Raw genomic sequence first — 11,586 nt, forward strand, 5'->3', positions numbered from 1 at the left:
AAAAAAAACAGTAATATATATATAAAATATATATTTTATATTTTCTTTATTAGCTGTTTTTTTATGTACTATTGTTTTGCACTGGAAAGAAAGTTAACTAAAATGGAAGTATAATTATATAATATAAAGATATTTGCACTACACATCCTTAAAATGTTGTCAAATTAAATGTCACATGTCACCAGGCACAGGAACAGACACCGGCTCAGGCACAGGCACAGGAACAGACACCGGCTCAGGCATAGGCACAGGAACAGACACCGGCTCAGGCGACGTGAAGCTCAGGCTCGGCGGACGTGACGTGAAGCTCAGGCTCGGCGGACTTGACGTGAAGCTCAGGCTCGGCGGACGTGACGTGAAGCTCAGGCTCGGCGGACGTGACGTGAAGCTCAGGCTCGGCGGACGTGACGTGAAGCTCAGGCTCGGGCGACGTGACGTGAAGCTCAGGCTCGGCGGACGTGACGTGAAGCTCAGGCTCGGCGGACGTGACGTGAAGCTCAGGCTCGGCGGACTTGACGTGAAGCTCAGGCTCGGCGGACGTGACGTGAAGCTCAGGCTCGGCGGACGTGACGTGAAGCTCAGGCTCGGGCGACGTGACGTGAAGCTCAGGCTCGGCGGACGTGACGTGAAGCTCAGGCTCGGCGGACGTGACGTGAAGCTCAGGCTCGGCCGACGTGAAGCTCAGGCTCGGCGGACGTGACGTGAAGCTCAGGCTCGGCGGACGTGACGTGAAGCTCAGGCTCGGCGGACGTGACGTGAAGCTCAGGCTCGGCGGACGTGACGTGAAGCTCAGGCTCGGCGGACGTGACGTGAAGCTCAGGCTCGGCGGACGTGAAGCTCAGGCTCGGCCGCCGTGACGTGAAGCTCAGGCTCGGGCGCCGTGACGTGAAGCTCAGGCTCGGCCGCCGTGACGTGAAGCTCAGGCTCGGGCGCCGTGACGTGAAGCTCAGGCTCGGCCGACGTGACGTGAAGCTCAGGCTCGGCCGACGTGACGTGAAGCTCAAGCTCGGCCGACGTGACGTGAAGCTCAAGCTCGGCCGACGTGACATGATCAGTCTCTGGATCGGCAGACGTGTGCTTCCTCCATGCATGTAGAACAGTCAATATATAGACAAGGAAGACCACCTTCTTGACCATGGCAGGATGACTGATGATGGGCAGTTCTGGGATAATAGCGGGCTGGACGGGCACGGCCTCCGGGACGACAGCGGGCTGCTCAGAGGGGACGGCCTCCGGGACGACAGCGGGCTGCTCAGAGGGGACGGCCTCCGGGACTTTGGGGAGACTGGAGATCTTCCTCCTCCTCCGCCATTTCTGATGGTGAGGCGGCGACATCAAACCTACCGCCTCTGGGGATTCTGTGACGTCCGTGACCGCCTCTGGGGGTGTTGCAGTCTCCTGCGAGGGTATGGCAGCCATGTCAGGAGATACAGGCGGGACTGGTGTATCCCATTGGCTACGATGATAAAGGTACCTGGTGAATCCCCAAAAGTCCAGGATCTCCGGCCCCTTCATCTCCCAGCCCGGCAATGGGTCGTCAAGACACTTATTAAAAAGGTCCTTGAGTGTGGCCTCATATCCCATTCCTCTCGAGAGAGTCAAAACAAATTGGGATAGATCACCCACCGACCGGCCCTGCTGACATAGATTGGCCATATTACAAAATCGTCCCATCCTCTCCTCAGCAGTGCTTGGAGGAGTGATACGAATACCCGTACTGCTGGATCTGTGCATATTGACGGAGTCCTTCTGTCACGATCCACACTCAAGGAGACAAGAGAGATCCAATAGCAGTAAGTTATTTATTAGAGGGTGATCCGTACTCACAAACAAGTCCAGGCAAGGGTCAAATCCAATAGGGCAATCCAAAACAAGAACACAAACAGGGAACACAGGGAACAGAAGTGGCGTGATAATAGCAAAGGACTCCGTGACCCACATTGAAACAACCAGGGTATATATACACACACAGAACTAACAAAGAAACAGGGAACAGCTGGGAACAATGATGAAAGGGAACAGCTGAGTGCAATGAACAGTGATGGTACAGACAAGGATTGTGGGGAATGCAGTTCATCATATGACAGACACCGTGGGGGACGAGGACCTCTAGTGGACACCAAGGAACATGAACCAGACACCGTGACAATTATTGAGCATTATTGAAGACACTTGATGTTAACAAGCAGAATCACTCAAGGAGAAAACCGTAATTTTAAGTCACTATTATGGTGATCTGTGTTTGCTTTAAGGCTGGTTCACACGGGACGATTTTAAAATTGTCGGCCGATTTTCTAAACATGAGAGACCCCACACACGGCGATAAAAAAATCACGGGTCTAACAGTTTTGGTCGTACAATGTGTGGTGTGCAGCCACACGCCAAAATCAACACATCACACACGAACCGATTTGACTCCCGAGCATTCCCAGGTCAGACGGGAAATCTAGCAAAATCCCTCGAGATCAAACGTGACTTCAGAGTAAACAATCATGGCGGACGAAGAGGATGCAGTGGCCATAGTTTGTGCTTTGTTTTTAAGCGAAAAAAAACATTCGCGGTGTTGCCACAGGTCGACGAGTTGATCCTCCATCTCCGACGTCCACCGGACTTTCTGGTGCGCCATCATGCCGCCGGCTGTTTTGATTTTTGTTTCCCGGTACTTCCTTGCCGCCTCGTACCTCGCTTTCTGATTGGCTACACGCCACAGTCCACAGGCTGCGTGCTTGTTTGTCCTCGGGGGACACCACACACGAGAAGAAATCGGGCCAAACATGTTGGATATCCCCGATTTGAGATCGGAGTGGTCCCGATGTCCTTCCGAGCAGACGAGAGCAGTCTTAACACACCACCCACGGCAGGAATATCTGATCAGATTATTTTACGATAATCGGAGCATCCTTAAGATTGTCGGAAGGGGTGAATCGGGACTAAAATCGGCCTAATTATCCTGCCGTGTGAACCAGGCTTTAGTTGGGCTCTTTACCCTTAAGTCATTAACTTTAGAATTGGACTGGCTGCTCTACCTATGCTATAACTGCCAGATGAATAGAGGAAAAATTAGCTGATGGAGTTGCTTGTTTTTTAACATAATCATTAGTATTTCACAATCATTTGACCTGACTGATGAACTCATTTTGAGTTATGTTTCATTCAAATTACCACTTTACTTAAAAAATCTAATATCATAAAATTTTACAATGTGCTCCAAAAATTTGTTAAAAGTTGTTCTCATACGAAAACTTTTATTTTCTAGACACAGACATCAATAATATGCCTGTAAATCTTATCAATGGTGACAATAATAAAGCATGTTGCAGTGCATTCTGGGTGCCACCAATCATAACTCACTCATGGCTCCCATAATGCACTTCTGCATGAATAAATAATGAGCTTATGTTCAGAGGTGATCTTTTTGTCACCATTGTTGAGATTCATACGCTAAATCTTGATGTCTGTGTGTGCCTACATAGCATACTTTTTTTAGAAGGGTTTTTTTTTTGCAATTGATTTGATCATTTGGATTTCATTGAAAATGTTCTACTAAGACATTGCAGCTATAATCCATGAGATTATATCAATGAGTTCAGGTCAAATAAATGATTGTCTAAACACAACCAACACCATCAGATTACCATTTTTTTTTCATCTGGCTGTTATAACTCAGTTACAATAGCCAAAGCAAATGTAAAGCACCGAACACCATAATGGCGACTTGATTTTTAAAATGTTCTCTTTCAGTGATTCTGCTTGTTAACATCAGGTGTCTTCAATAATGCTCAATTATTCACTTAATTATCTCATGAACTTTAACACTGCTTCAGTGTTACTTATAACACTGAGTGTGGACTCATGTAAACACTGAGAGTGTTAATTTAACACTGGGGATTTTGCTGTGTATAAATCAAGAGTAGTAAAACATGTATAGCTGCTTATTATTGTCCAATAATTTTTAAATGATGAATTAACAGATTACTAATGCTTAACTAATGATTAATAGTGTGCAGTTATTACAAAGTGTTACCACGTTTTTTTTTTTCACTCCGGATTTTAAAATGCCATATCAGCTCATCTCAACTCTTTTCCATTTTGTTTGCATTTTTTAAAGCACAAACACATCCGTCATTTAGCTCACTGCAGTTTTAAAGCCCTCATTATCTGTTCCGGCCAGTATGACTGTCCATATACATAATACATACATAGATGCGTATGTCTATGGGATTGTCAGTCTGCAGTTTTCAATAAACCATTATTGATTCAAAGCGCTGATAAGATATTCAGAGAGATTGATAATAATTGCTTAAAAACTAGTTTATAAACAATCAAACATTTTAAATTTAAAGTTTTAAGGTTTGGGATATAAAAAAGCAATAAATACTGGGTATTAAAGTTATTGATGCTTGATAGCTGATATTGATCTCACTCTTAGCACCACCTCTGATCTGTATAATTTTATTTTACAATAAATAAAATAGATACTCACACATCACATTGAGGTAAACAGCAGGAGAGATGTGAGTGTGTCCGTCTACAGCACAGCTATATCTGCCTGAATCCTCTCTTCTGACTGGATTGAGGGAGAGTTTGTTACTGAAGTTACTCTCAGTTAATATCTTCAGTGAGTTTCTGTACCAGATGAATGTTGCTCTGTCAGTCAGAGCGCAGCTGCTTTTACATGTCAGAGTGACTGAATCTCCCTCTGTCACTCTCTCAGGAGACTCCACCTGAAGATCTGAACACAACACACACATTATATCTAGTGCTGCTGTCACACACTCATTATTATTCTACATAATGCACAGAAGAAGAGATAAACCTCATCAAACTCACCTGTGACAGTAAGAGTCACTCCAGGAACACCAATCCATTTGTATTGATCTGTGATAAAACTGCAGTAGTACATGTCTTCATCCTTCAGTGTCACATGACTCAGTCTGATGTTGCAGTACCACTGGTTGTCTTTCTGATACTGAAGCCTCTGACTATATTCAGGGCCCTCAGACAGATCTGGATACTCTTGACCGTTTATTACAGCGTTTTTTGTCCAGAACACTTTCATGATATAATATCCAGTGTATGTATAAGAGCATTGCATTATCACTGTTGAGTCCTTTAGTGCACAGATGTGTAAAGGACTGTAACTCACACGACAATCATCACCAGCCCACTGGCTACAAACTCCTGAAACACACATTAAAGGTGTCACGACAAGGGGTCCGATGAAGAAGGAGATGGTGAGGCAATGTACAAAATATTTTATTTTAACAAGCAAAATCCAAACAATACTCGAAACAGTGTGCATGTGCACAAACAATAACCGGCCGTGAACAGTGGCTGAAGAGGAACTTAAATACAACAGATAATGAAAGAAAACCAGGTGACACAGATGAAGGTGATTGACAAGACACAGGTGATGAAGATGAACTAATGATAAACAGAACACAGGTGATGACAGAAGGTGAGGGAGGATGATGGGAGATGTAGTGCAGACACAGACGGAGATGAAAGTGGAGAATGTGACGTAAGGGATAGTTCACCTATAATTATTCTCTCATAATGTCGTAATGTTGTCCAAAAACGTTCTGCTGTCATAAACTGGTACATTCATTTCATTCACACTCAACTTAAGCTCTGACTAAAGTTTATGTAAGGCATTGGTTCTCAAAGTGCGGCCCGCGGGCCGAAACATTTCTGGCGGCCCGCGATAACATCTGATAACATTTGTAAAACTGTTAAAACTGTACATTGCTTTGAAAAAATATTTTTTCGTTTAGTGGTGTTTAGCGGCATCTATAGGCATAAGCGGTAATTACGACCGATCGCACTTGACCTCTCACTCCCAGAAGGCATCAACGGAACGGTTGTCTGTAACGTTAGATGGATATGATGGAGCGAGAGCCAGGGCGGGAGCCTGGCCCTTCGAGAAAAAAACGTCATGTTAGCGAGGAGAAAAGGCAGTTTCAAGATAAATGGACAAACGATTACTTTGTCGAACCTCACGGGTCGGATAAAGTCGTTTGCCTGATCTGCAAGAAGGTAATTGCAACAGAGGAACATCAGAGGAATCGTGGCCAACCGAAAAGAGCACCACAAATCCCATTGCAATTCAAATCCCATTGCAATTTAAAAGGGTATGTTGACCAAGTAATCAATATTCAGTGTGATTTAATGACAAGCTTATTAATAGCCTCGTTTCCATTACCTTAAATTTTTTTATCTAATTTCTGATCATACATAAAATAATAATACATTATTCGCAACTACTTTTATTTATGTGAACTCATAATAACAATAAAACGTTGTGCTTTTGTCAAATAAAATACAACAATGCTTAAAAAAGTGTCAAAAAGTCATAAACAAAAATCTGAAAATTCGTCGATATTTACTTTTTTTGCGCAGCAGTTGGTGTTTCAAATTAAAATTTTGTTGTTCAAAAAGACGTTTTGAGAAGTGTTTCGTTTCAAAAAGACAACAACCGTTCATTTTTCAATTACGGATTAAAATAGATAGATAGGCTAATAATTGGGCAAAACATTTGCGCAAATCTGTAAAGGTGCTTTCACACCGGACGCGAATAGCGCGTCAGGCGCGAGTCATTTCAATGTTAAGTCAATGCAAAGACGCGTTATGCGCGTAAACGTCTTTGCATTGACTTAACATTGAAATCACTCGCGCCTGACGCGCTATTCGCGTCCGGTGTGTGGGTGCAGTAATAATGGAAACGCGACTGACTGCACCCACACACCGGACGCGAATAGCGCGTCAGGCGCGAGTGATTTCAATGTTAAGTCAATGCAAAGACGTTTACGCGCGTAACGCGTCTTTGCATTAGGCTTGTTTGAGATGCGCCTTGCCTCGCCTGAAATGTATGCGAGAGTAGACGGCTGCAGTGAGTGAGGGGAGGAGTGAAAAAAGTGCAGGCAAGCCAGACAGTTCTCTCTTCTCGTAGTGGATCTGACACCTGTGAGATCAAAGATGGATATCGCGGGATTCACGGGATTCACGCTCGTGCACATGTTGCTAATAAACTGGATGTAATTTAAGTTCTGTTGCTTAAATATGAAAATAAATATAATGAACAAGACACCCAAATCACTTGTTAGGCTATATAATCCCATTCCAAATACGTGTTTATCAATCTTTTTTCTTTTCTTTAATACATGTGTTTATATATATTTTAATTACATAATCACATAATCCATATAGAGATCGCACTGTCAGAGAGTTTGGGAATATTCACAGATCATTTATACACATAAAACATGATATCAGAGTTTTAATATCAAACATTTTAAAAGAGAACATTACATCATGGTTGTTTAAACCAATGAGCATTAAGCTGTGTCGTCAGCAAGTCGTTTCCCATCATGCTTTTGATCCGCGCAGTCGGTGGAGAACAACTGCGCGCAACTGCAGAATCCGACAGGTGTGCCTTGCGCTCGCGAGAGATTTTTGACATACGTCAGCATGACATCAGAGCCAGGCGGAACGCAGTCGGACACATTTCTAACCGGCATGCATCTCGCGTTGATCACCGGTGATCGGTTCTGCGCAGATTTTGCTCATCTCAAACAAGCCTATAGACTTAACATTGAAATGACTCGCGCCTGACGCGCTATTCGCGTCCGGTGTGAACGCACCATGACAGGCAATGATATGATGATATGCATGATGATGATGACTTGTTTGGTAAGCTTCTATTTTAAAAGTTTCTCTCTCTCTCTCTGTCTGTCTCTCTGTTTTCTCTCTCTCTCTCTCTCTCTCTCTCTCTCTCTCTCTCTCTCTCTCTCTCTCTCTCTCTCTCTCTCTCTCTCTCTCTGTCTGTCTGTCTGTCTGTCTCTCTGTTCTCTCTCTGCGCTCTCTCTCTCTCTGCGCTCTCTCTCTCTCTCGTACTTGAAATGGACTGCACACAGGACTGTTATATCCAAAATTTGTCTGTTGAGGGTAGAGAACACTAGGGATTTTGTTTGAATTGCAATTTTTCTCAAGATTTTCACAAGTTTTGCCAGGTTTAGCCTCAGTTATAAATTAAATTGTGTTTATTGCAGTAAATTTAAACTGTAGAGATGCAACCTGGTCATTAAAATTATTTCAAATGGGATTTTCTCTTCAGTTTTTTTTTTCTTTTTCTCCCCCGCCCCTTTGGCGGCCCTCAGTTCAATGTTGGGTTCCTAAATTGGCCCTCACCTATCAAAACTTTGAGAACCCCTGATGTAAGGGATCAGCTGAAGCTATTTTAAAGCACAGCAGAGGGTGGTTGCGTTTTCCGAGTGCATTCAATTTGTTTAATGCACAGCTAGCCATGGATAATCCCGCTTTTACCAGGGTCATTTGCCAACATTGACAGGTTAAAGCTGAAATGAGGTTTACATCACTTTACAGTATTTGACTGGAAGGTTGAAAATGCTGGTTATTTTCATCAGTTACGGCTCGCTAGATGGCATTTTGTCTGCTTTAAATCAGACACAGAGATAAAGTTGTGTGATAAGGTTACCTTTATTTGATTAAATTCTAACATTTATGTGAATGAATTTGCCTATTGAGAGAGAGAGAGAGAGAGAGAGAGAGAGAGAGAGAGAGAGAGAGAGAGAGAGATATGCACTGTAAAAAATAAAACATAGATTTCATTTATATTTAATTAATTAAAATGAGGCAACAGATTACAAGCAATATTATTAATTAAATTTTACAAATTAGAATTGAGTAATAATTAATCAAATTAATTCCTTAAATGTTTGAATTTTTGCGTCTGTCAACCGAACATGCATCTATAGCAATGAAGTTTAGAGTTTAATGAAAGCAGCATATTAATATAGAACAGTGATTCAACTGACATGGAACTACCATTAAACGGTTTTATTGCACCTTCCAACCAATAAGAATGAAGTATTTACACTGTAAAAAGTGAAACATTGGATTAACTTAATAAAATTGAAGTAACCATTCACAATAAAGATTTTACATTGACCTAATGTTCAGAAACCATTCAGTTTCAAACTAATTTTCTGCATTTCATGCAAACTCTTTTCTGAATTGGTGTAAATCAATATTTTAAATTGGATTGAAATAAATAAAAAAACAGTTTTATTTAATAAGTTACTTATGTTAATTCTCCAATGACTTACTGTGAGTCATGAGCAGAATCACCAGAGAAAGACGAGGAGCCTTTCTGACTGACATCACTACAATATAACACACACATCATTAGAGAAAAAAAATAGTCTTTAGCTTCAAAAACATTTCCATAAATTAGATTTCAAAGAGAATATTTCCTATTGAATAGGCCAGTGGTTTCTACAAAAGTATTAATCTGACTATATTCACATATTAACCAGCGTATCTCTTACCGTGTTCTGGTGAGTCTGATCTCGGGCAGGGGATAAACTGATTTCACATGGTTAACACAGTTATAAAATCCCCATGCAGACAGAAAATGTTTCTTCCTCTTTCTTGGGTCCTGCCCTTGTGTGAGAAATTAACCCAACTTTTCATCATGATCCAATGGCATGTATTATAATCTAAAAAGTCATCAAAGTCAATCCTCATTTCCTATTGTTAAGGCATTTTGGGATTAATGACCTTTTGGTCATACTTTTTTGTTCCACCACTTTAAAGGATCAGTGAATCTCAGATTTATTGACATATTGTAAAAATATTGACATATTTTGGCATACATGTTTTGCTTGCTTGTTCACGTATTAAAACTGGAGACATGTTTTGGAATAAATCATATAAAAATAAAACTGGCTTTTTATACTGGCCATAGTTTATTCCTGGAAACATTTTCTGAATAATTTTGAAACATTGAGTAAGACTGGATGTTGTCACTTCGGCCACATAGAGTTATTTTTTAACATCCTTCAAATATATATATTCTTTTACTTCAGTTTACTGGACAAAAATAGAAGTGACATGAAGTGGTGGATTGTGGTTTTTCGGCATGTTTTTAAAATTATTCAAATTATCAGATTGCACAACACAGCAAAATCCCCAGAGTTAAATTAACTCTCTTTAGAGAACCTTTGGTCCCACTCTACAGAGAATTCAAACTATCAGTTAATTCTGGACTCAGACTTAAAGGCATCAGACGAAACGGACTCAGACTGAAAGGCATCGGACGAAACGGCATCAGACTGAAAGGCATCAGACGAAACGGCATCAGACTGAAAGGCATCGGACGAAACGGACTCAGACTGAAAGGCATCGGACGAAACGGACTCAGACTGAAAGGCATCGGACAAAACAGCATCAGACTGAAAGGCATCGGACAAAACGGACTCAGACTGAAAGGCATCGGACAAAACGGACTCAGACCTAAAGGCATCAGACGAAACGGACTCAGACTGAAAGGCATCGGACGAAACGGACTCAGACTGAAAGGCATCTGACGAAACGGACTCAGACTGAAAGGCATCGGACGAAACGGCATCAGACTGAAAGGCATCAGACGAAACGGACTCAGACTGAAAGGCATCGGACAAAACGGACTCAGACTGAAAGGCATCGGACGAAACGGACTCAGACTGAAAGGCATCTGACGAAACGGACTCAGACTGAAAGGCATCGGACGAAACGGCATCAGACTGAAAGGCATCAGACGAAACGGACTCAGACTGAAAGGCATCGGACGAAACGGCATCAGACTGAAAGGCATCAGACGAAACGGACTCAGACTGAAAGGCATCGGACGAAACGGACTCAGACTGAAAGGCATCGGACGAAACGGCATCAGACTGAAAGGCATCAGACGAAACGGACTCAGACTGAAAGGCATCAGACGAAACGGACTCAGACTGAAAGGCATCGGACAAAACGGCATCAGACTGAAAGGCATCGGACAAAACGGACTCAGACTGAAAGGCATCGAACAAAACGGACTCAGACTGAAAGGCATCGGACAAAACGGACTCAGACTGAAAGGCATCGGACGAAACGGACTCAGACTTAAAGGCATCAGACGAAACGGACTCAGACTGAAAGGCATCGGAAAACGGCATCAGACTGAAAGGCATCGGACAAAACGGACTCAGACTGAAAGGCATCGGACAAAACGGCATCAGACTGAAAGGCATCGGACAAAACGGCATCAGACTGAAAGGGATCGGATAAAACGGACTCAGACTGAAAGGCATCGGACAAAACAGACTCAGACTGAAAGGCATCAGACATAAAGGCATTGAGCGAAAAGGCATCGAACGAAACGGACTCAGACATAAAGGCATCGGGCGAAAAGGCATCGGACGAAACGGACTCAGACATGAAGGCATCGGGCGAAAAGGCATTGAGCGAAAAGGCATCGGACGAAACGGACTGAGACATGAAGGCATCAGACATAAAGGCATTGAGCGAAAAGGCATCGGACGAAACGGACTGAGACATGAAGGCATCAGACATAAAGGCATCGGGCGAAAAGGCATCGGACGAAACGGACTCAAACATAAAGGCATCGGGCGAAAAGGCATTGAGCGAAAAGGCATCGGACGAAACGGACTGAGACATGAAGGCATCAGACATAAAGGCATTGAGCGAAAAGGCATCGGACGAAACGGACTCAGACATGAAGGCATCGGGCGAAAAGGCATCGGA

This window comes from Phoxinus phoxinus (genome assembly GCF_949152265.1).
Source record: "Phoxinus phoxinus genome assembly, chromosome: 6".
Lineage (NCBI taxonomy): Eukaryota > Metazoa > Chordata > Actinopteri > Cypriniformes > Leuciscidae > Phoxinus > Phoxinus phoxinus.